Source organism: Chiloscyllium plagiosum, unplaced genomic scaffold (assembly GCF_037043375.1).
Source record: "Chiloscyllium plagiosum isolate Xiang-an unplaced genomic scaffold, Cpla_swu_hap1 HiC_scaffold_29, whole genome shotgun sequence".
NCBI classification, from domain to species: Eukaryota; Metazoa; Chordata; class Chondrichthyes; order Orectolobiformes; family Hemiscylliidae; genus Chiloscyllium; species Chiloscyllium plagiosum.
This window is the reverse complement of record NW_028270167.1, coordinates 75,035,212-75,061,993: the sequence shown is the minus strand read 5'-3', so window position 1 is coordinate 75,061,993 and position 26,782 is coordinate 75,035,212. Positions and strand designations below refer to the sequence as shown.

Sequence of the window (26,782 nt, the reverse complement as noted above, 5' to 3'; positions counted from 1 at the left end):
TGAAGTTGGTTGACCCTGAGACTCCACCCTGAGGAACTCCCCTCGAACTAACAAGGCCTGGCTTCTCAAGGCCCACCTACTTCACAAGTGGGACAGGACACGTCTGAACAGGTTGGTTAAAAATGTCACCTGCAGAAAAATCCAGGGATTCAAGTAGACTGCTTTTGTTTCAAAGATCACATGAGGGTGAAGCTGTTATAAAGCTATCACCCAGGACACTGCACCACCCGGGCAATGGGTTCTGAAGGAGATGCACACAGGACTGGAATGGTGCACTCTGTTTCTCTGTCCACATCTCCTGCCAGACCTGCTGACTTCCTCCAGCACTTTCTGATTTGATTTGGATGTGAGCATAAGAGGTACAGTTAGTAAGATTGCAGATGACACCAAAATTGGAGGTGTAGTGGACAGAGAAGAAAGTTACCTCAGATTACAACAGGATCTTGACCAGATGGGCCAATGGGCTGAGAAATAGCAGATGGAGTTTAATTCAGAAAAATGCAAGGTTCTGGATTTTGGGAAAACAAATCTTAGATGGACTTATACACTTAATGGTAAGGTCCAAGGGAGTGTTGATGAACAAAGAGACCTTGGAGTGCAGGTTCATAGCTCCTTGAAAGTGGAGTCGCAGGTCAATAGGATAGTGAAGAAGGCGTTTGGTATGCTTTCCTTTATTGGAAGGAGTATTGAGTACAGGAGTTGGGAGGTCATGTTGCAGCTGAAGATGACATCAGTTAGGCGACTGTTGGAATATTGTGTGCAATTCTGGTCTCTTCCTATTGGAAAGATGTTGCGAAACTTGAACGGGTTCAGAAAAGATTTACAAAGATGTTGCCAGGATTGGAGGATTTGAGCTATATGGAGAAGCTGAACAGGCTGGGGCTGTTTTCCCTGGAGTGACGGAGGTTGAGGGGCGACCTTACAGAGGTTTTCCAAAATCATTAGGGGCATGGAAAGTTCTGGACTGCCCCTGGGGTGGGGCAGTCCAGAACTAGAGGGCAGAGGTTTAGGGTGAGAGGGCAAATATATAAAAGAGACCCAAGGGGCAATTCTTTCACGCACAGAGTGGTACATGTATGGAATGAGCTGCCAGAGGAAGTGGTGGAGGCTGGTACAATTGCAACATTTAAAAGACATTTGGATGGGTATATGAATAGGAAGGGTTTGGAGGGATATGGGCCGGTTGCTGGCAGGTGGAACTAGATTGGGTTGGGATATCTGGTCGGTATGAATGGGCTGGACCGAAGGCTCTGTTTCCATGCTGTACATCTCTGACTCTCGTCTCAGATTTTCAGCATCTGCATGAATCTCCCTTAGGCCCCGCCCAGTGACGTCACGAATCCCTCTGCGCATGCGTCCACATTTCCGGCCAAGATGGCGGCTGTTCACCTCGGAACTGAAAAACACTTAGCCACAAGTTATTTTTCAAGGTGCTCGCTTCTCGCTGGAAGGGTTTATTCTCGGTCTGAACCCCTCTCTCCAGCTCCTGCAGCCTTACCGTCTGGAAAAACGCGTCTCGCCATTTCACACGGAGACAAACACAGCACTGCGGATGCACCACCGTCTCTGTAGTGAGTATAGAGAGTATGCATCCCCGCGGAGAATGCTGGGTAGTTACTCCGCCATTGAGGAGATTCACACAGAAGATTGAATCTGTTCATTAATAATTTTCTCTTTCCTGAATTCCAATCTTCTGCTATCCAAATAATCTTTGGAAGAACAAAATTGGCGGTTAGAAAAACATCTTAAAATTGGATGCATCTCTCAAATCATCTCTACAACATAATCTTGTCATTAAAATACTAGATCTCTCAAATCATTTTGTAAATTCCCGTCCTGAACTGATGGTGGTCGATTTTGGAAACACCTTTAACAGGTGGATGTTTAATACTCAAGCCAAGAGATACATTTGTTTATTCTGAATGTCTCTCAACATGTTTCTTTTGTCATCTCATTTTGCAGAGTAGTGGAAGGAATGAAAACTGAAGCGTTTCTCTGATGCAAGTTCTGTGCTAACTTCTCAGCTCCAAGCTCCGGCTAGAGAGTTTACATTGAAGTACAACGACATTGATTCAGAGGTGAATATTTTTGAGCTTTCATCTATAATTCAGTAGTTAACTTGCTTTGCTGTGGTTCATTGGTTAGGCCCTGGTGTGATCTCTTCACTGTGGATCTGAATCCCTGTCCTCCATGACAATCTCTTTGCCAATGTCCAACCTGCGCTACCTTTAATAATGAGTATTTTAACTCTCTGTGACAGTTTATTGTTATTTCTTCTAGTTATGGTCAAATGAGAGCTTCGTCACTGCAGGTCCCTGAGGTATGTGCTGTTAATTTATTCCACTCGTATGTGTGGCCTCCCTCACAAACATCACTCAGACCCTGCTATGCTCTATTTTTGCTTTCATTCTTCATGCTCCCTCTGACACACACTATTCCCTTCCCTGCTCGTACACACCCATGCTTACCCCGCTATCACCTTCCCCCTCCCGTCGCCTTCCCTCGCCGTCACACTTCTCCCCCCGTCACCCTTCTCCCCCCGTCACCCTTCTACCGCCCGTCACCCTTCTACCCCCCGTCACCCTTCTCCCCCCGTCACCCTTCTCCCCCCCGTCACCCTTCTCCCCCCCGTCACCCTTCTCCCCCGTCACCCTCCTCCCCCACCCCCGTCACCCTCCTCCCCCACCCCCGTCACCCTCCTCCCCCACCCCCGTCACCCTCCTCCCCCACCCCCGTCACCCTCCTCCCCATTGCCTTCCCACCCTCCTCCCCATTGCCTTCCCAACCCCCATTGCCTTCCCACACCCCATCGCCTTCCCACCCCCCATTGCCTTCTACCCCATTGCCTTCTAACCCATTGCCTTCTACCCCATTGCCTACCCACCCCCATCGCTTTCCCACCCCCCAATCGCCTTCTCCCCCATTGCCCTTCCCTCCCCCATCGCCCTTCCCACCCCCATCGCCCTTCCCACCCCCATCGCCCTTCCCACCCCCATCGCCCTTCCCACTCGCGCCTTCTCCCCCATCGCCTTCCCACCCCATCGCCTTCCCACCCCATCGCCTTCCCACCCCATCGCCTTCCCACCCCCAACATGGCACGGAGTCCAAGTCACCCTCTGGGACAGGTGGAGAGGGAGGGGGGGGGGGGAGAAGAGAGAGAGAGCGTGAGGGACAGGTTGCGGTGAAGGGGGGATGGTGGTGAGAATAAAACCCAGTGAGAGAACAAGACAAAGAGAATGAAAGACCGAAAGCAGAATAAACAAATACCTGGTGGGAGGGAGACAGAAGGACAGAGAGAGAGAGAGAACTGACAGGGAGAGAGAGAAAAACGACAGGCGGAGGGAGAGAGAAAAAGCCCAGGGAGAGCGAGAGAGAAATTGGGAAAGGCTGAACGATTAAATAATTGCAGTAAATTAAACGATTAAACAGTGAGGAGGCAGAGAGTTGTAGGAAGGGAATCTCCAGGGGAACGTGAACAGGATGGAGATGGGAAGGATGGAGAGAGATGGGGATTGAAGGAAAGATGTAGGAAAGGGAGAGAGGGAACACGGGAATGAAGATGAAAGCTGCAGTGAGTGACAGAGGCAGTATCATCTGTGGGATCAGACTGTGCAGCAACTCCCTCTCTTCCCCTTTCTTCCCCTTTGTCTCCCCCACCCCCTCCAGCCCAGAGCTCGCCCCTTATGGTAAAAATCACAGAGATAGCCTGAACCCCACAATTCTTTTCCATATGTGTGTGTGTGTGTGTGTGTGTGTGTGTCTGTGTGTAAATGAACAACAAGGAGACAGGACGGTTTCTGATTATTCTCTCTCTCTGGTTCCAGCTCTTGTCTGATGATTCCTCACGGCAGAATGCTTGGATTCTGTCTGTCTCTTCATCGTCCGAGTTTCAACTCCCAAATCAAGTCTCCTCCTAGGGGGGAGAGACTGTTGTACCGTAGGGCACTCTGCAGGTAATTTGAGACACAGCAAGATCCCACAAGTAGTATTACTCTGATATTAGAACAAGTCTTTGGACAGAGTTTCTCATTTAAGGTTTTAATTCCTTCCTTGGGAAGTCCTGTCTGTCAGACACTCACTGGGGATTGATGTGTTTGTGTCAAATCCCAGGCCCCGGTTATTTTTACCCCAGGTTCAAATCTGTTTTTAAAATGACAGGGCCGCAATCTGACAGGAGCCAGTTAACCAGAGGCCCCTAAAACTCAGTGTCCCCAGAAGGTTAAACCTTGGGGTAAATAAACACACAACTCACGTGGGCCCCCACGGGGAGTAGCCTGTCGACCAGGCCCTCAGGATCGTGTCCCCTCTGGAGAAAGCTTTTGCTCAAAGGCCTCCTGAACCCAAAGTTTCACTCTTTGAATCTTCAAGCGGGCAGCAAGATCCCTTGGAAGGAAAGAAACAACATTAGTTGAAAGGCAAAGGAGAGGGGGCGAAGGCGTGGGGGAAGGGATTGAAGGGGGAAAGGAGAAGGAGGGAAGGAGAATTGGAGGCGGGGATGGAATGCAAGGAGTACGGAATGGCGGGGGGAAGGATTGGAGGGGAAGGAGAGTTGGCGAAAGGACAGGGGGAAGGTAGGTGGGATGGAGAGGGGTTAAGAGGGGGAAGGACGGAGTGGAGGGGGAAGGAGACGGGGAAGGAGGGGCGAATGGAGAGTGGAAGGGGAGGGAAGGAGATAAGGAAGGAGAACAGGGATGGAATGAGAAAAGGAGAGCAGGGATGGAAGGAGTGAAGGAAAGAGGAGAAGGGGGCAGAGTAGGGGGGAAGCAATTGGCAGGATCGGAGAAGGGAGAATGTAAGGGGAATGGAGGGGAGAGGCAGAGAGAGAGAAAGAGAGTGTGGGAGTGGAGGAAAGGGGAAAGGAGAAGATGAGTGGGTGGGAAGGAGTGGGGGAAGGGGGAAGGGTGAAGTAGAGGGTGGGAAGGAGAGGGGGAAAGGAGAGGATGGAAAAGGAGGGGGGGAAGGAGAAAAGGGTGGCAAGGAGAGGAGGAATTGTGGGGACGGAGGGAGTGGGTAGGAGAGAAAGGGGAAGGAGAGGAAGGGGAAGGAGAGGAGGAGGAGAGTGGGCGAAGGATGGGAAGGAAGGAGGGAGAAGTGGAGAGGGGAGGATAGGAGGGGGGACAGAGAGAGGGGGAGGGGAGGAGGAAGAGTAGGGGAGTGGAAGAAGGGGAGTGTGTGTGAAGGAGGTGAGGGGTTGGAGAGGAGTGCAAGGAGGGGAGGAAGAACGGGGAGGAAGGAGAGGAGGGTGAAAGAGATGGGGAAGGAGAGGAGGGTGAAAATGGTGGGGAAGGAGAGGAGGGTGAAGGAGGTGGGGAAGGAGGGGGTGAAGGAGAGGAGGGTGAAGGATTTGGGGAAGGAGAGGAGGGAAAGGAGAGGGGAGGAAGGAGGGAGTGAAGGAGAGGAGGGGCAAGGAGAGGGGGGCAAAGGACAGGGGAGAAGGAAAGGTGGGGGAAGGAACGGTGAAGGAGAAATGGGGTGAAGGAGAAGTGGGGTGAGGAGAAGGGCGGGAGGGGGTTGGAATGGGGAGGAGATGGGGGAACAAGAGGGGAAGAAGGAGAGGAGGGGAAAGGAGAGGGGACGGGAAGGAGAGGGGGCAGAGGGAGGAGGGAGTTTGGAAAGAGTGAGGAGTAGGGGAGGAGAGGTGGAGAGAAAGGGGAAGGGGGAATGGGGGTGAGGTGGAGAGGGGAGGAAGGAGGGGGTAGGGGTGTGGTGGAGAGAGGACTGGAAGGAGATGGGCAGGAGAGGGGGAAGTTTAGAGGGGAGGAGATTGGTTGGAAGGAAGTGTGTAAAGGAGGGGGAAGGAAAGGGAGAGAAGGAGGGCGGGGGACAACTCTGCCACTGTCCCCAATCAGTCCCCACCTGTCCCCAATCAGTCCCCACCTGTCCACAATCATTCCGCACCTGTCCCCAATCAGTCCCCACCTGTCCCCAATCAGTTCCCACCTGTCCCCAATCAGTCCCCACCTGTCCCCCGCCAGTCCCCGACCGTCCCCACTTATACCCATCGGTCCCCAGTCAGTCCCTGCCCAGCCCCGTGTGGCCCCATCTGTCCCGATCAAATCCTGAGAGTTCTCCCTGAATATAGCTGGAGTAAACCGAACCCTGAGATAACAACCAGGACCAGGCGAATGGGGAGGATTCTGCAGTGAGTATCTCCCTCGACCCTGTACCAATGTCAAAACAGTCCCATGGTCACCCCACCACCCCGCCCCGATTAGCGTTATAATCCAGGACCAGAGCTTGGAATGAATGGGACCATTTGTTTTGGGATCAGGAACTTGCTTTCCCACCAAGACAACCTTCCCCTTCCCCCCCTCTCTGCCTTCCACAAGGACCGTTCCCTTCGACACTCCATGGGTTTGTTCCACTCTCACCCTCCAAACCCCCAGGTACGTTCCCCTGCCACCGGAAAAGATGCAAAACCTGCTGTTACACCCCCATCCCCCTCACCTCCAGGGCCCCCAAACCCTCCTTCCAGGGGAGACAGAGGTTCACCTGCCTCTCCTCCAACCGTGTTTCCAGTATCAGGTGCTCCCGATGTGGGCTTCTCTACATCAGGGAGACCCAACGGAAACTTAGGGAACGGTTCTCCGAGCATCACAGCCGGGCCCCAGGGACTGACCAGATCTCCCAGTCACCGCCCAGTTCAATTCCTCCCAACCACTCCCTTTCCAACATTACCATCCTCGACCTCCTGCATTGCCACAATGAACCACACCACAAATTGGAGAAACATCTCATCCTCCGCCTTGGCAACCTACAGCCTGGAGGACTCAACACTGAGTTCTCCAATTTCAAATAACCTCCCTCGCCATCCCCTGACTCCCTTCCACTGCTCTCTCTCACTAATTGGATTCATTCCTCCCATTGACCAACCAAGTGGGACCCTCTACCTGTACTCACCCCTTCGCTCTCGTTTCCCCCCACCCTGGCCTGTTCCACTCCTTCGTCCTCCCTCACCCTCCCTTCCCCTCCCACCCCATCCTCCCTCCCCAAACCCTCACACCCAATCGCCCTCCCACCCCATCCTCCCTCCCCATCCGTTACCCCTCCCCTATGCCCTCCCACCCCATCCTCTCTCCCACTTTGTCCTCCTTCGTCCTCCCTCCCCACTTTGTCCTCCCTCCCTCCCCCTTAGTCTTCCCTCCCCTCACTCTCCCTCCCTCCCCACTGCCTCCTTCTCCCCTTCCTCCCTCTCCCTCTGTCGATCCCTCTCTCCGTTGTTCCACCTCCCTTTCCATTCCGTTTTATCACCCATCCGTCTTTTTTCTGCCCCCCCACCCTTCTGTCGACTAGGCCTCAGACCTCAGAACCTGTCCCCCTCTGGAGCTTGGCCAAGGTTTTCCTCGGCCTGAACATTTTGGATCTTCATGTTGCAGCTTTCCCAACAAAAGTTCATCCGGATAAAAGAGAGAACAGATTACTTGAAAGGGAGAGCGAAAGCATTTTGAAGGCAAGTTACACAGCAAGGTCCCATATTTAAAAGCACCTCTGCCCATTGCCAATGTATTAATGTATCTAACACAGTCAGCAGTTAGGAAGGAACATGGTGTGGGAGCAGATCTGACCAGGGATTGGAGGAGGATAGTGAGGGAAAGGCATCAGGTTATTACACTCTGCAGTGACCTGGGATCAATCGCCTTTTACTGAAAACAGTTCCCAACTTGTACGTGCCTGTAGCTCCCTCCAGTCTGAAACCCTCATTCCCCTCTCTCCTGTCTCTGAGCCAATGGTGTCTTCATTCCCAGGATATAGACAACACGGGGCTAGATACAGAGTAAATCTCCCTCCATACTGTCTGCATCAAATACTCCCAGGACATGTGCAGTATGGGGTTCGATACAAGTATAAATCCCTCTGCACTGTTCCTATCAAATACACACAGGATAGGGACAGCATGGGGTCAGGTACAAAGTTAGGCAGCATTGTAGACAGTGCAGATGGTACCTTAACATTACAAAGGATTATTGATAGACTGGGTGAATGGGCAAAGCTGTGTTAGATGGAGTTTAGTGCAAGCAAGTGTATGGGTATCAGGTTGGAGTACAGAGAGGGAGCACAAAGGAGGTTTACAAGAATGATCCTGAACCTCAGGGGTTACGTTCTGAGGGACACTCGACAAATGAGACCGTTTTCCTCCAGAATTGAGAAAGTTAAGGGGTGATCTGATCAAAGCTTTCAAGGATAAAACAGGATAAGAAAAGTTAGATCAAGATCAACGATTCCCACTGGTTAGAGATTCTAGACTGAGAGGGAGCAGAGTCAGAGAATGAGGGCCCAGAGCGTTCAGGAGAGATGGTGGGAAGCACTTTGACACACAAATGCTGGGAGAGGTTTGGGACTCTCTTCCACAAACAGCAGTGGATGCTGGATCAATCGTTCAGGTTAAATCGGAGAGAGATACATTTTTGTTCAGTGAAGATATTGAGGGATATGGGCCAAAGAAAGGAATGTGGAGTTAGGCCACAGATCAGTCATGATGCCATTAAATGATGGAACAGGCTCGAGGGGCTGAATGGCCTCCTCCTGTTCCTATGTTCCAAAATAACGATCTCCCTGCACTGTCCCTATCAACCCCTCCCAGGGCATGGACAGGATGGGGTTAGATAAAAAGTAAAGCTCCTTTTACTATATCCCCATCAACCCTTCCCAAGGCAGGGTCAGAACAGGATTAGATACAGAGTAAAGCTCCCTCTACACTGTCCCCATCAACACATCCCAGGATTGTTTAACGGAGCTTTGATATTTGAAAATGGTTCTTTTATTCTGTCATTCATTGTCCCTCAGTAACTCTGTGTGTGTGCATGCGTGCATATGTGAGAGACTGAGAGAGACAGAGACAGAGACCAGGGCCCTGCATTACTGGGTCAGGTACTATTGCGGAGAAAATATACAGAACCACCAGGGGACGCCGAGAGTTCTTCAAGAAATAGGTCTTTTATTTGTAAACAAAAAACCGTGACACTGAGAAAGCAGATTCTCGAATGCCGCCAAACCTCAGGGTCCGTGGATTTTTATATCATTTTTATCATGTTTCTGTGAGCTTATCAGCATGTCCAACTATATTAATCAACTTACCTCACTCCAGCTGCACAATAAACCAGTGATGTTAGTTCCCATTACCTCTTTAGTTGTACATTCTAATGTCATGATTAGATATATATTGCTAACTCTGCTGCAGTGATCTTTCATTGCAGACTAACCTGTCCTGATAGATATTTAGCTATTCCATCTATTACAATTGTCTCCTGTCTCAAGCTGACTCTACTAACTATTAATTAGATATTTTAATGTTATGTCCCAAATATTTACGGTCCCAATCCTGTCATAATAACACTTAACAGAGAAACTTGCTTTATTACTTGTGTTATCTCATCTGGCCATAGTGACCTTACTCTGCTAATTGGTGTAAGAATGTTCCACTATGGTTATCCCATCCTGCCCCTGCCTTCCACAGACCACAGATTCCCAGTGGTCTTCATGCTTTAACCCTTCCCATGCTTTCATGGTCTTTATTTTCCATCGACCTCACTCCAACAACAATACCATTTGTTAGTTAAACAGGATGGAAGACAGTACCAACTATAAGGAAGTGATTTACGGTTTCTGTTTTTGCTAAAACGCTTGGGCGGTGTGCTGGATCAGTCAGGAGATTGTCTGTGTGGAGTTTGCACATTCACCCCGTGTCTGCGTGAGTTTCCTCCCACAGCCCAAAGATGTGCAGGTGAGGTGAATTGGCCGTGCTAACTTGCCCAGAGTTGTTCAGGGATGTGTAAATTACGTGCATTAGACAGCGGAAAAATGAAGAGTAATGGGGTAGGAGAATGGGTCTGGGTGGGTTGCTCTTTGGAGGTTCGGTGTGGACTTGTTGGGCCGAAGGGCCTGTTTCCACACTGGATTGATTCTATGATTTTTTAAAGGAAATAATAGATTATCCGGTCACAACCACAGATAGTATTGGAATTTCTTGCGTTTAAAGTTGCTATCTAATGGCAGGTCTGTCTCTGCTATTGTGAAAGACAGCACTTGAAAGGATTTGCTCCGTGTGCAAACCAGTGTGCTAATGTTGCCCACTTATCTCTGAGTTGGATACCAGAATGTTGCACATTCTCCGTGTTTCTGAATGGGTTTCCTCTGGGTGGTCCGGTTTCCTCCCACAGTCCAATAATGTGTAGGTCAGGTGGATTGGCCATGCTCAATTGTCCACAGTGTTAGTTGCATTAGTCAGAGGGAAATTGGCCTGGGTGGGTTACTCTTCGGAGCGTCGGAGTGGACTGGTTGGGTCAAATGCCCTGTTTCCACACTGTAGGGAATCTAATCTATTTATGACATAACATAATACATAGTAATCTGAGATTGACCATATTCTGAATTTATTGTTACAATATTTAGAGACTGTCACCTATACGTCCATCTCTCGTCAACTGGTCTGTTGAATTTCACTCATGTTTTGTGAGATATACCAACTGGGAAGTTGCTCAGTGACATCTTAATTAGGTTACTCCGAAGTCCAAGCCCTCAAACAATAAAGTTTTCCTTTGACATTGAATTTAAAGGTGTTTCTCTGCAAATGGCCAGACTCAAAATGATCTCAGCAGATTCAGCCTTCACTTCACAGCAAAGTATCATCTACCTTTAAATGGGAATATACATCATCTTAAAAGCTAAGGAAATAATTGTGACTTTCAATAATTACTTCCAGTAACTAACATAATCCAATAAATAATGCATACCTTTTCATAATTTTTACTGGAACTGTTAAGCTAAGACTATTATAAAGTTGTTTAAAACTTAGGGAACTGCAACTACATTAACATTGCAATGACTAATATTATGGATTAGGCTAGACCACTCACAACATTCTTAAGCAGGCAGCCCAGAGCATAACTTTGCAATTTACTTCGTTAAGTGTACAGTGAAAATTACCTGGAGTAAGATAGCTAGGTTGATGACTAGATTTTAAACAGACAAAAACATTATTCACAAAATTACACAAAGAACAAAGAAACCCTACAGAACACAACCTATCCAGCTACACTTAATTATGCTGTTCCGAGTACAACAGTTCCAATGTTAAAAATCAGTATCAGTATGTGAGAAACAAAACTCCCTCACTTCAATAATTTCAGTCTGAGACAAGATCTGAAGCAATCAGTCTGTTTATTATCCGCTTACAAGCGTGGTGCCTGAAGTAAGGCACCCAGAGTTTAGCAAGTACGTATCTTATATAGGATTCACTTATCCAACCCGGTGCCCATTACTATTGTTTATCTCTTGCGTTATCCGGCCTTATGCATAACAAAGTACAAGTTTTACTTGGCCTTTTCACCACATCCTGCTGTGGTCCATTGTTAGGTATATCCTTCTTCACTATTATGTACTTCCTCCGCCTGTGCCATTTCCTCCCTTTCCCCAACCATATTGATCGTTATGACCTTTTAATTGGGGTTTGCTTTTGTTTTTGCAGAAATGGGAAACAGATGCTTATAACTACTGTTTGTAAAAGCATATCTGGCTTAGCCTACACCCTCACAGCACCTTATCTATTTGTCTGTAACATCTACCATTGTTTGCAGGCACGTTTCATTCTTGAATGCACATTTTAGCTAATACAAAAACAATTATATATTTCTTTCACATAGTTTTCATTCTTGTTGACTCAGCTCTTGGTTGAAACAATTATACACTGGTGTGAGTTCATTTACCTTGCATAATTGATCATGATTGCAGAAGTAACACTATTTTTCCCGTATCCCACAATTTTCCCCTTTTTCTTTAATTACCATTTGTTATCTTCTGCATTTTTCTTTTAAGCATCGCCCCCAAAATTCGCAAGCATCATTCCGGAGATTTCACCCATCTTGGTCTCACTCATCCCCTCATTATTTAGTCGATAAAGTTCCTCTGCCTGATTCCCTTTTAGGGGCATCTGTTTCATTAAGGCTGTTTCAATCAGTCTTTGGGTGAGCCCTCGTATACAGGGTGTGATACAACAGCCAATGGCCACCAATACCCCGACTACTACTATCAGGGAAGTAAGGATGGAAACCACCACCCTCTTCCATTTTCCAAACCATGATTCAAGCCATCCCGTGAGAGATGTGTCTACTCCTGAACTCTCAGCCAGTTCCTCTGCTAAGGTAGTCAATCCCCTTAAGGCCCGAGTGATTGAACCATCAGGCACAGTGTTATTAGGAATAAAGGTACAACAACTTCCTCCTAACATCATAGACACACACCCTTTTTCTGCTAAAATTGTACCAAGGACCATTCTGTTTTCCCTTGCCATCCTACTTGTCACATCAAGCTGTTCTGATATTCCTTTAACCGCATCTCTTGTATAATTTATAAATCGCTGTTGATTATAGAAAGTGGAATTTATACAATCTACATTTTCATTAATTGTTACCCACCAAAAGAGAGCTGATTCAAAGCCTGCTGCAATCTGTTTACGAGCCTTGAATTCATCAGGTACTCCCTTAGGGACTCCGACCGAATCAAGATAAATCTTGTCATCGAAAGAAGTGTCTAACAGTGGTCTCTTACTCCTTTCCTTTTTCCCTACTATCTTTTCCTTCTCAAATGCCAGGGTAAATGGAATTGCCAATTGTACAATTGCACATATCCCTCTCCAATCCGGAGGGAGGGTGGGTCTCAGTATTTTGCCTCCACAGTACCACCACAGATCCGCTCGGGGAAACTTTAGTGCTGAGTAGTTCCCTCCCTTCTCCGTTTCGGTAACATTCTTAATCTCTGTCCATAATTTCAGCTCCCCCAAATCTCTGGACCGACTTGTACCTTGTCTCCGCACACATGACGTGTGTTTTCCGACTGCAGCTGAAAACGTAGGGGGGGGGGCTTTTGAATCCTCTTTCTCCAAGGGAGGGAACATCAGAGATAGGGAGGTTTCATGCCCTTCCTGTCTCGCTTCCACCCGAGCGGAAAGGGAACCATCTGGGCCACTGGCCTACCGGAGGCACATACATAGCAATTTCTCTTATTCAGACTTTTTACAGTATACTTTACCCATTCAACCCAGGCATTTACAACCCCATACCCAGTTTCTATTTCAATGGTCTGTTTTAAGGCCTTTACCTCTGTAATTTTTACTACTTTAGGGTCATCGGGAGGGGTGAAAGGTTGTACCTTATTATCCAATAGTTCTACCCGTTTTCCCTGTCCTACGCTATTTCGAAAACAACAGCCTGAGAAATCATTCCCGTTTGTTTTCATTTCTATCCCAAATGTTTCATTTAATTGTATCTCATAGATGCCCCCACCCCCCCTCCCCCAGCCCAGAATTGCTTCGTGCCAATTTTCTTTATTGTTAGGTATATTGGGTTACACTTTTTTATCAGGACATTCGCGAGCTGGTCGGAAGGGGGCCCGGTGTACTGTAACGAGACCATTATACCAAGTACCATCCCCGAGGCCATCCCCATAGGACTTAAGATGTATCTCAGAGCTGCGGTACTGTCTCTGATTATCTACATCCCCACAATTTACTAAGCTGCATGCATCAGCGTCTATTACTTGTGGATTATCAGACTCAGGAACCATTAATAATATATATGAAAATGGTATTTGACAAAATCCCAATACTAAGAGGGCGAGCATCATAACTTTAAGCATTCCCAGTATTCTAAACATCATGCTGAAGCACAAAAAGACATAATATACAATCTTACAGAAATAATCCCACGCTCGCGTCGCCACTGTATAATCAGTTACTCAAAGTCTCTTTAGTCTGAGTTTCAGCGGGTGTTGCCTTGATTCGGCTGTACAGACTTCTTCCTCAACTGGAGGGTCCACTGGCCCTTTGATCCGACTGTAATGAGTCCAGACTTTCTCCGCCATCCTTATTGCCGTCTCGGTAGTCAAAAGAGCCTGGTACGGACCTTCCCAGTCCTGCTGCAATTTAGTTTCTGTCCATGATTTTACTAACATCCTATCACCCGGCTGGATGGGATGAACGTTGAATTCAAGGGGTGGAGTCTGTGCCAATAAACCTTGTTCCCTGAGGAAAGACGGAGAGGAAGACAATCCCAGTATATACTTCTTTAAAAACAAATCTTTAGTTTCGGGAATTGGCAATTCTCCATTCGTTCCCAGATAAGGTAATCCAAATAAGATTTCATAGGGGGATAGTCCTAAATCTTTCCTCCGCGAAGGGACAAGCCCAAAAGGCAGCCTTAAAATCTATCACACTAAACCATTTGTGGCCATGAGGGATCTTACTTAATCTCTAATCAGTCCCTCAATTACTGGTTGCAGTCCTCGTGTACCTTCTATGGAAATGGGATATTGTCGCTCACAGACCATGTCCCCTTTCCTTTTAAAATTTATTAGAAGGGGAGGGATCTGTAGTTTTCCATGATTCCCTTCCCTAGCCCATAAAATAGGGTCTATCTCTCTCTCCACATCCTCTGTCAACATTGTCATTTGTACAACTAATTCTTTTTCCTGAATTCCAATCTCCAGTCCTAAGAGGATAATTAAGTCTCTCCCTCGTAAGTTACTTCTTATATCAGGGATATACAACAATTCCACTGTGACCCTATCCTTAGGACCTTCTATCATCATAGGTTCAAATACTGGAACAGTAAATCCTTCCCCTTTTACCCCTGAAACAGTAATTGACCGTGTCGACATTTCTACTTTCTTTAGTTTAAAATTCAGCGGTGACCGTGCTGCCCCCGTATCTACTAGGAAGACAACCTCTTCCCTATAGGGTCCCACCCTCAGGTTTATCAAGGGTTCCTGGTGGGCCCCCCCGCCGAGGGCAGTAACCCCCGACACCCCTATTATTCATCAAAATTCTAGCGGAATTGCCCTTTCTTCCTTTTTAGATCAGGACATTCCCGCTTAAAATGCCCTATCTTTCCACAATAATAGCATCCTGCCTGTGGAGACCTCCATCTCTGCCCCTGTCGCTCAAACCCTCTATCAAATGCTCCCCCTTGTCCTCTCCCTCTCCCTCTTCCTCTCTGTCCTACATGCTGCCACCTGCCACTCCGGTTGCTTACTATTGGTTCCATTCTTTTCTAAACTACCTCATCAACCGTAGCTACCATCATTTTCACCTTCTGTTTTTGTCTCTCATCCTCTCTCTTTACAAACACTTTCTGTGCCTCTCTAAACAATTCATCTAATGGTTTTTCACTCCTCCCTTCTATCTTCTGTATCTTTCTCTGTATGTCTGGCCATGCTCTTGTCACAAAATGTACTTTCAAACGACCCTGTGCCACTGGGTCCTCAGGGTTCATTCCAGAATATTTCCGCATTGAGTCTCTTAATCTCTGCAAGAAAGCTGAAGGCGTCTCATCTTTCTCCTGTCTAACTTCAAAGGCTTTAGTCAAATTCTGTGACTTCGGAACTGCCTCTCTTATTCCTTTCAGAACCAGGTCTTTCAATTCCCTCATTTCTTCTCTATGCTCCGGGTTTTGGTTTTCCCACTGGGGGTCTCTGAGGGAAAACTTCACCTCTCCCTGTCCAGCATCCCCATCTCCAATCGGGTGTCCATGTCCCATATTTTAATGGCGGCTCCTCGTATAAGTCCCCTTTCATCCCCAGTAAATAGTATATTCAAAATAGGCATTAACTCCGCCCAGGTATACAGGCTTGGCCCCAAAAAATGATCAATTTGTTCAGACAACCCCACCGGACCCTCAACCAGGACTTTCATTCCCTTTTTAAATGCACTGATCTCCCCACTGGTGAGGGGGGCACTTACAAACCCAATCTCTTTGTCCCCTATTTGTACCTCCCGAAGGGGATAAGTCGTTACGTTCTTCCACTTTTTCTTTTTTAAAGAAATATTGCAATATTTCTAGCTCCCTATAACTTCAAATACCAATTCATCAATTCATGCTGGACTAACTTTAAAGCCTGTACCTAACTTGTAAATATATTTATAGATTTACGTTCATTTATTCAGTATTTAATATTTAAAATGTAAAATGCATACAGTTCCCAATTTTGAAATCCACTGTAATCACCCAGTTTTAGTCCCTTAATTTAAATCCAAAATTAGTTTTCTTAAGTAGTCCTGACCAATCGTTGCTCAATTACAATACTATAGGTCGTAAAATAATCAGAGCTGCCTTAAAAGAATTTGTCTATTCAAGTTTAAAAAAAAACTTCTAATGCATGAACAATGGCTGAATCCCACGTCACAGATATTAACCATAGAATTTTGTTTTTACGACAATCTAATTTGAACTGAAACTTCAACTGTCCTCCATAAATCGCTTTTATGTAAAGATAAAAGAGATTAGTTAGAAACTGACATTAAGGCAGTCATGACCTGTAAAAAGAACAGGAGTTATCATTCTTTTTTTTCATAATCTCTATAGAATCCTTAACCTTAAAAGAAATCATGTTAAGTTTCCATAATAAAAGTCAGATTCAAAACAGTCCTGGAACTCAAGCTCCAGGGAATAAAATGCAAACATTCAATCACCAACAAACAAATGTTCATTCAAACCAAATCACAAAGGGTTAAACTTTCTACCAGCTGTACAGCTCTTTTCATTCTCTCTCTCTCACACATTGACATATAAATTCAATTATTTACAAACCCAGTCTTCGTCCGACCTGTACTTTGGCCAGAAGACGGCGGGACGAAGAATGGATTCCTTAGTCCATACAAAGAAACAATATTTAATCATCTGTCTCCCTTGTACAAGTATTATTTTGCCAATTCCACAACATCCTGCCCAAAGGACTTTCTGGAGGTATGTTGTAAGGGACCCCGCCTCCATTTCTATTGCCATTTTCTTCTTTTGTTTTCCCGGAGGCTTTTTCCTTACCCTCGGCACAACCCATATTGAGTTCCTTCGTTAGTCCCTTATTAACTACTAAAACTCAATCCCGGCCACCAAGGCAGTACTTAAAGGTCAGTTTTCTTACCATGGTCTGTGCACAGGGTTGCCTGGTCCCTTTTCGCTGTATTTTCTATCGACCTCCTATCACTGTCTGATTCAGATGTCACTCTTGTGGGATCCGTACCAGTCGCCCAAGGGAGCGGACCAAACCGGGACACGAGACCGCTGCTCAATGGGGAACGGGACGCGTCTTTCCAGTGTCCAAGGCCAGCCACTCCCCCCAGCGATGGAAGAAAATCCCGGACAGCCCCCAATTGTAAGAAACAAAGCTCACACACTTCAATAATTGCAGTCCGAGACAAAATCTGAATCAGTAGTATCCTTTATTTTTACACTTGCAAGTGGGTGCGATGTCCAGTGCCAAGCAAGGCAGAGGACAAAACACACCAAATTCAACAAACTCTTGATATTTATATAATTTGGTTCTTACATTTTTTTTCTTATTTCATTGTTTTTTCCCCCTGTTTACATCCTCCACTTCCCTTAGACTGGTCCCCCCACTCCTGCTTATCTCTTATCTTATCTGGCATTGTCTGTGACAAAATGCTAAAATCTGACCTCACAAGGCCGTTTGACCTTATCCCACTGCAGGTCATTGTTAGGCATATTCTTTCTTCATCAATATCTACTCTTTCCATCTGGGCTTCTGCCGAGACCACTCTGATCTCTATGACCTCTTTAATTAGAGTTTGTTCCTGTGTCTCTGTAAAAGTGGGAAACCTACTGTTTGTACAGGCTTTTTAGCTTGACCGCATCCCCTCACAGCATCTTATCTATTTGCCCATAATATCTACCATTGTTTTGCAATCACGTTTCATGCTGACATATAATATTAGCTAATACAAAAACAATTATGTATTTCCTCCACGTAGTTTCCATTCTTGTTGACTCAGCTCTTGGCTGAAACAATTACACACTGATGTGAGTTCATTTACTCTGTATCAGAAATTATAATTGCAGAAATAACATTAATTTACCTATATCCCACACTATCAAAAACATTACAGAAAAGCATTTAGACTGAGATGTGCAGTTAGCTAGTTTTAGGAATTAACTTCAAGGTATGATGTTGACTGCCCATTAATTATAAAGTCCTGACAGGAAGAGTAGCTGTATAATTTTACACAATGTAACGAACTTTATAACACAAGTCATATTGCTAATCTTATAGCAAGTAAGTTAAAACTAACTGTATTTTGTATTTCTTTGTACATATATAATTAGGACAGTGAACAATATGAGGAGTAATTGACGTTGATAAAATAAAATATAATGAATAGCAGAATTCAAAACGTTCCAACTGATAAGGCATCCTGAGAGGCCAGAGGGAGTGCAGGAATAACTTTGGAATCTGAATTAATAAGATGCGTGGAAAGATCCCAAAGCCTGGAGATTATAGTACCTGTTAAACAACATGAGATGAAAGGAATTTGGGAATGTCCATTAGAATGTCCATCTCGATTATGTGTTTGAATTGGGTCTCTGGATGAGGAGGAGATGGTTGTAACCACATTGCACGTGGCCATTGTGATGCAGAAAGTCCATAAAAATGCTGATTTTTATTGTACATGTTACAGTGTGTCATGGATCTCCCTTCCGAGATTGGCCTCGGGGGATGATCCTTTTGTTAACTGATTGCTGCATGAGTAAGCATCTTCTACATGCCTGAGCTCAGCCTGCCTCCTGAGTCCTCATTCCCTGTCGGGTGAAAACACTTCTACAGCTATGATGACATTTCAATTCAATAAATACATTTATTGAGTGTGAAATGATTAAATTCAGAGCGATATAATTTTCATGATAAAATTACTTTACATTTGCCTTTTTTTGGTGTACAAGAAAACAATTTGATTATATCAATTTGTTCTTTAGTTCAACCAACAATACGTTTTAAATTATTGTGAATATCACAATGGGGGAAACGGAAACTAGTCTTCAGCTCAAATGTCACATGATGTGATTGTTTCTTTTCTTCAAACCATGTGCCCTCCAAAATTATTTTTATTTTCATTTCATTATAAGAAAACAATTGCTTGGAAATGTTGACAATTTTCCTTTTCCTTCCATGTTAGTTGTCAGTGAATAATAATCACACAATTATGAGAATTCCTTTCCGTACCAAATGTCATTAACACTATACTTTGTTCACAATAATAGTCACTTTCATGGCCTAATTCTGAAATAAATATCGAAACATTTATTGTGATAAAAATTACATTAATAAAATTGACATGACGCTTCAAGAAAACTATTGGAAGCATATAACTCTTGCATTGCCTTCATTTTTGAACGAAATCATTTTTTTTTCAATTGTTGCTGAATGATTTTTTTCACATTATACAGGTAAGTTTTATGCTTTAATTTTCAGTTTCTTAATTGTAATGAATATCTAATCAAAACCAGAGCAAAGTGCTTTCAAAGTATTAAGTCTATTTATCTGTCAGGATTATAAAGGCATTTATCAAATACAATAATTACACAACAGTTTTACTTAGACTTTGTAAAAATGCAGTGATTTTTAAAATTTCTTTCATTATTTCTTATTGTCAATGCTACGATATTAATACCTATTTGTTCAGGCCAATCCAAAAATAAAACGACCAATAATATCCCTTGCAAAATTCTTTGTAAATATATGATTTTTGCTCATTTGAAAGATAACAATTATCTTACCCTTTCAAATTCAGAGAGCTCCAAATATCTTTCCCTGCAATATTACTCTTCATTTCTAGATATTACTCAGTCTAATATCAAGTTGAGATATCTCATTATTCTCAAATTCATGAATATGATTTTTAAAATCCCTTTGTTGCTAATAGATCTTATTTAAAATAATTTTGCAATCCATTAAGGGATACAAATGTAGAATTATGCTTCCGTACTGCAAGGACATTGCAAAGTACAATCTCTCAATCATTGTGAATATTGTATTTATTTTAAACATGGAAAAATTTTAAATTGATTTGATTATAACTTACTTCGATGCTGACAATTACTGTATATCCAATCACAATATCAGTAGATTATATGGACGTATCATCGTTTAGTCCAATAATCACAGTATCTGCTATATACTTTCTTCTGGACACTAATTCCATTCAATCAATATTCCTCGGAAAATATTTGAGAATGTTGCAGTCATAAAGCTGGAATATACAAAGTCATGATAGTCACTAATTTTCTCTTGTTCTGTAGATCTTAGTTAAAACAACACATAGAATGTTATGTTCCAGTGATATAAATATGAGAAAAGATCAATTACTTCTTTAGTAAAATAAACAAATGCCACTTGATATTATTTATCATTTTTTAAATTACTGGTCAGTTTATGAATTGTGTGAGATTTGATTTTAGCTTTCCAGTCATCTATTTATATTGAATGTGACATTGAAATGGTGTGAAAATATCAGGTTGTGTTCATTTGAAAATTGGATTTGCAAACTCTCACTTATCCCATTGATTGCATGATGGTTTAAGAAAGTTTCACTCAGCAATCCTAGTAAATATAAAAAACTGTCTGATTTTAAATAATTTCATTCACACCCAATTATCAATCTGTTCCTAATTCATGTAAATATCTCAATTTTATCGAAACCAGTGTTCATGCTAAACAGTACACATAGAGCTACACAAAGACTTTCATCACCATCTGATTATTGTTCAGTAGAATAACCAGAGTATGATCCTTTTTGCTCCTGAAACCAATGACAAGCGTTTGTTTACTATTCCACGCAACAAGAGCAATTGATATCTTCTATTTCAGTTCAGTAGTTAAAGATGACTTATGTTGCTTAAAACAATGCTTCTACTTTATCACAGATATTGACTGTAATACAATCATGTAAACAACAAACGTTTTGTCATTCTAAAAATCTTTAAGTGTACTTATTTTAACTTTGTGTGATATTTCAAGAGATATTTCAAATTACAACCATTTTTGTTGCATAATTCAGCAAACCTAAATTTTGAATTTGTGGAAGTATTCGTTTTTTGCAAAATGGAAGTAGTCTTCAGTTTATATAACACATAAAATGACTGTTTTATTTTCAAATCATGCTCTCGGCAAAATGATTATTGGTTTCATTTCATTGTAAGGAAAGAACTGATTTGAACATGTTGTTTTTTTGTCTTTTCTATTCATCATTGTACAATAATGACACAATTATTAGAATTTCTTTATATACCAAATGTCATTGCATCATTTGTTCACTTTCATGCTCACTTTCATTATCTATCAATTTTCTTCCAAATTTAAATGTCTGAACTCTGATCATAATATTAATCATCTAAATTAAAATAACATGACTCTATCACGAAACCATTTGATGGAAATTCATATTTCTTGTGTTATCTGTATTCTTTAGTAAAGAAAGAAAACATTGTTCTATAATCACTGAATGGCTCACTTTTTCTTCAATTCATAAAGCTAGTTACTATATTTTATTCCACAATTTACCAATTTTAATAAATATCCAATCAACATCACAGCAAAGTGTTTTTGAAATGTTGAATCATTTTAATTGCTCATAAGACCATAAGACATAGGAGCGGAAGTAAGGCCATTCAGCCCATTGAGTCCAGTCCGCCATTCAATCATGGCTGATGGGCATTTCAACTCCACTTACCCGCATTCTCCCCGTAGCCCTTAATTCCTTGTGACATCAAGAATTTATCAATTTCTGCCTTGAAGACATTTAGCATTCCAGCCAATATTACAACATTAATTATTAAGTCACTGTCATGACAATAATTGAGCAATTATTTAAGAAAGTCTTTTGAACAAGTAAAATGAGATTCACATTTTAATTTAACCAATTGTTTCTGAGTACCAACACTGCAATATGAAACTTTTTTTTCAGGTCAAGTATCCCACAATGGATCCAAGGACTTCCCATCCAACATTAATTGTAAATGTCTAATTGTTGCTTACCTGAATGATCACCATAATCACAGTCTTTAAATTCACAGACCAGCAATTACTTTTCACTGCAATAATTCCTGTTTGTTTGCACATATTCCTCAGTCACATAGCAAAACGAGATTACTCATTATTTCTAAATTCATTGATCGAATTTTATAATCCAGTTGTTGCTCATACGTAACAATTATTCGATCCAGTACGTGCCGTACATGTGGAATTTCGGCTCTTTATATGAATAACTAAATATATTGTAGTGTACAATCTCTCAATCATTGTTAATATTAATTCTTATTTTACCCGCGGAAACATAGTTGAATTCATTTCAATACACTTCACTTCGATGCGAACACTGATTGTATTTTTAATTACAATAAGATTTAAGTATTTTTCATGCAACAAAATCATGTAAAATTCCTGAGTTTTGTTAAGTCAAATGAAAAAGAATTAACATATCTGTATTGTTTCATTAAACAATGACAATGCATTTTAAATTTTTCAAAGTTGAGCATTTTTGCAAAGAATTGATGTTGTCTTCAGCTGAATAATTGCATTGAATGACTAATTCACAGAATCTGCTGTTTATTCTCTTCGAGTTCCCAAGAAACCAAATTAACTAATTCTGCAGGTTCTAAATTCCTGGAAAGTATTTGAGAGTGTTGCAGTCTTAAAGATGAAGCAGTCTATGTGAACGTACTGTTTTTTTTTTATTGGAAAGAGCGTAATTCAAACATTTTAGACACATAAATCGCTATTCTGTAGTGTTACTAAGATGGAAAGCAAGTCTATATCTTCATCAGTAAAATAAACAAATGCCAATTCCCGTTATTCATTAGTTAGCTATTTCCCAAATTTGTTGTTAAACAATGCAATTCACCTGAATATTGTTGTGTCTTTTGACTATCATAATTTTATAATTATTGTTCATTCATGATTTGTCAGGGAGTTTTTTTTTTGTTTTCCATTCACCTATTCATATTGAATGTAAGATTAAGACGCTTTGGCAATATCAGAGATTATTCATTTGGAATTTGACTTTGCACGTCTCTCACTTATCTCACTTGTTGCATGGGGGCTGGGGGTTGAGAACAGATGATCAGTGGTTAGCAGTCCTGTCTTACAGCGTTGTGCATTGGGATTCAATGCTATCTTCGGTCACATGTCTGTGTGGAGTTTGCAATGTTCTGGTTTTCTCCCACAAACCAAAGATGAGCAGGTTAGGTAAATTGGCTATGTTCTGTTCAGGGATGTGTAGGTTAGGTGCATTAGTCAGGGGTAAATGTCCAGTAATTTGAGAGCAGAATGGTTCTAAGTGGATTATTCTTTGAAAGGTCATCATAGACTTGTTGGGCCAATGGCCTGCTTCCACACAGTCGGGATTCCGTAAACTTAGAATTGTGTTTCGTTAAACAAAACTGACATTTTAAAAAAAATGTTACCTTTAAAACTTATCTTTAACTGTCAATTGTCAATCTTGTAAACTATCTCAATGTTATTGAAATCAATGTTCAAACAAAACACTGCACAGAAAGCCACACAAAGATCTTCATGACCATCTAATTACTGTTCAGTGGAATAATCACAGTAAATATCTTATTGTTGCTGTGGTTCTGTTCGCCGAGCTGAAAGTTTTTGTTGCAAACGTTTCGTCCCCTGTCTAGGTGACATCCTCAGTGATTGGGAGCCTCCTGTGAAGCGCTTCTGTGGTGTTTCCTCTTGCATGACATTCTTGTATCTTGAGTATTCATGAAAAATGTGCAACATGTCCTTGGATGTAGAGTGTGTTTCATATTGTCTGTAGGAACTTGCAGAAGGATGTTAGTGAATTGTCTTTGAATCAAGTTCTAAGCCAACCGAATGAGAAGCCCTGTGATAGCGATACTGTAACATTTTCTGTAAACAACGCAGCGAACCACGGAAACCCAGTTGTCAATCAAGTCTATTTTGCACAACATTTTTCTCTGTCCCATTAAATCAGTGAGTATTAAAAGGACTCAGTCCCGGTCCTGGTCATTGTGACCAAATTTTCAAGGCAATAAATGGCAATGATAATGATGCTTGACATTGACAGGTCTATTTCTACTCACTAGTCACATTGTATTACAGATCACGTGAGCAGAGGATAGGATGATCCTTCTGGCACCCTGAGACAGTGCGACAATTAATCCCACATTGTTTGTCTCACTCCATACCATACACCATTTCGCCAGCGGACTGAGATAACCGGCTTCCATTTAATGCAAAGCTAAAACAAACAGCTCAGCACATTAACAATCTATAGTAGTTCATGGAGAACCAGCTGCTACACCTTTCAACACCACTAGCTCTTCTTACACTTAACATGTTCAGTTGCAGGTATTATGCTATTTCTTTCTGATGAACGTTAACTAATTCGCGAGTGTGTCACATTTGCCTTCTCATCCAGGCACTCCAGAATCCTTGTCCCTGTTAAATTGGCTCCTTGTGTGTCTGCACGTGTCCTGTCAAAACGCTGGAATCATCTTCTGAAATGTTTTTTTTTCTTCCTGATAAATCATCTCCAATTTCAATAACTGGCAGAATAAAAATTACCTGCTGTCAACGTCTTTGTCGCTCCTTGCTGGTTTTGAAGCTCTAACGTCATACACTCACCTGAACGAGGGAAGTTCCCTCCTAGTTACCCTTAGCAACCTCACACCCGCTGGAAAACCTCCATTAGGACACAACTCAGTTATTCCCGATTTGTGTTGCGTGATTCGTCATCTATTCCCCCATCCCTTTAAACCCCTTCTTTTATTTTCTCGTGGCTTTATCTCCCAGGAAATCTCATTTCCGTCATCTCTAACGATTTTATATCGAGGGAACTCTGACCATATCCTTCCTAATCATATTCCACCCCCCAAACCACGTGTACTTCATCATGTCTTTATATATCATTAAATTTCGTCCTGAGGAATGATGCTGGGTCCAATTCAACTCATGAAAACTTACCACTATGCTATGCAATCTGATTACCTGTACAATAAAGATGAGGGCGATTTCATTTCCAGCTGAATCGGTTGGCTGCAGCAACATTGGCTCAAATCGCAGTCACATAGGTGATTGTTGTTCTTATTTTTATTTCTTCTGAACGTGTGCTGAAGTAACACAGTGAGGAATCAATTAATATTGTCAGACATACATAAGCGGTGTGTTAAATCTGAGATTATGAGAATAGTGCAGTTTTGATGAACATACCAGAGATTGTTCAAATCTCAGGCACATGAGATTGACAGAGAGCGATGTTGAGCGACATAGATTGTCTTGGCAAATGCCAGTGTTATGAAGTTGTAAGTGTAATGTACTTTTAATGGCGCTGAAATGTCTGGCTAGCACAAGGAGTCCAGAACAAGGTAACAACATAACATTTGGTCGAAACAACTAAGAGCTGTGTTAGATGGATACAAAAAAAATACGAATTTGACCAATCAGTTTAAATTATGCCCCAATCAAGTTACAATTTGGTATTTTTTCAATGTTAAAACCAATGAAACGATCCAACGTTTTGTGGGACAAATATCGGACATTTTTAACAGTTACCCAGGGCGGCAAAGAACAGCAAAGAGAGCAGTTGAAAGACCAACAGTTGTAGGGTGTTAGTAAAATCTTCAAGAGGTGCCCATCTGGAAAAATAGATTGCATAGAAGAAATGCATCAACACCGACCTGGAGAAATAAATCTACAGAGTAAGATACAAAGAAAAGATTCGCCAACTGACTGGTTTTGAATTGTAATTTTTTTGTAAATGTTAATGAAATCTGGTTTGGGGAAGGTATTGTAGAGGAGAAGGTTAAATACCAGTTTAGAGAAAGGCGTTGAAAGTAACTGTAAGTTGATTATTCTGTTTCAAATATCAAAATATAATGTTATTTTTATCTTTAACTAATGATTTTTTGGACAATTCTTTGTCTATTGAATTTTAACAGAAGACAGCACGGACGAATCCTTTCTGTTTTGATGGTTTTCATCAGCAGAGGGGGTTTACCCCGTCACGCAACGCCAGTTTCTGTTGTTGCTTTGTAGTTTCGCTCATTTGTGCATTTTGCCTCATTAACGATCTTGAAGTTGTCCCCTCTACACAAAAGGTCCGTGCTTTTGCGCCATTGCACAAAATGTGCAGTGTGTCAAAGCGACAGGGCTCCGTACAATAACAATCGACGCTGTTTCAATCTATCTATCCTGATATTGACCCATGGAAACACCTCTACGTACTCTCCTCCAGTCTGGAAAACAATCCCTTCACAGAAAATGTTATATCCCTCTCTCAAGGGGCTTTTCATTCCATGGCATTCAATTCCTCACAGAATCGGTTTCAACAGATTTTGTCACTCAGTCATTCCTTTGTTTGTGCTCAAATCCTCTGAGCAGAGCGTCACAGTTGGAGCATGATGAGCCCATAACCCAGAGGGCTGACCATACTCTGTGAACTATAGTCTCCTCTTCATCTTTTGACTAACAGCAGGTAGATGTATCTATGCTCTGCAAAATTTTCACGCCTGTTTTAAGAAGCGAGATAAACAGTTCCTGGGTTCCTGCTTTTGTTGTCACACAGACCAAGATTGTAAATGTTGCGAACATGCACTGGTCAAGACTGTCTGCTCTGAGGGGTGTTAAGAGGATGGTCTGAAACGGTATCTTCTGTTCCCTGTCACTCTGTGATGATTTGAGCTGTGAAATTTATTCTCTGAGCTTGTGGTAACGTGATAAAGTTTATACATTTCAGGTGCAGTGTGCCTGAGCGACAGGATATGCAGCAGTAACATTCCATGCTGATTCAGACAGCAGAGGCCTTGCTGTAACTTTGAGGAGGACACAGACACCGTTCCCGATGACTGGGAGAGATACTCTCTTTCCCTGTAATTCTGCTTCAGAAGGTTTCATCTATTTCAGATGGCGTTATTTGCACAAGGTTCCCAAAAGAAAATGGGTTCCTGTGCATCGCGAACTCCCTTTTGTACAGCTT

The 26,782-nt window shown here is 42.8% G+C and overlaps 1 long non-coding RNA gene across 1 annotated transcript; it reads left to right on the top strand.

Annotated features, from left to right (window-relative positions):
- Positions 1 to 1,962: 1,962 nt before the first annotated feature.
- LOC148142391 (uncharacterized) lies at positions 1,963 to 22,289 on the top strand. Its single transcript, XR_015752078.1, has 4 exons — positions 1,963 to 2,078; positions 2,281 to 2,320; positions 3,825 to 3,953; positions 21,743 to 22,289. It is a non-coding gene; the product is annotated as an uncharacterized LOC148142391 (long non-coding RNA).
- The last annotated feature ends 4,493 nt before the right edge of the window (positions 22,290 to 26,782 follow it).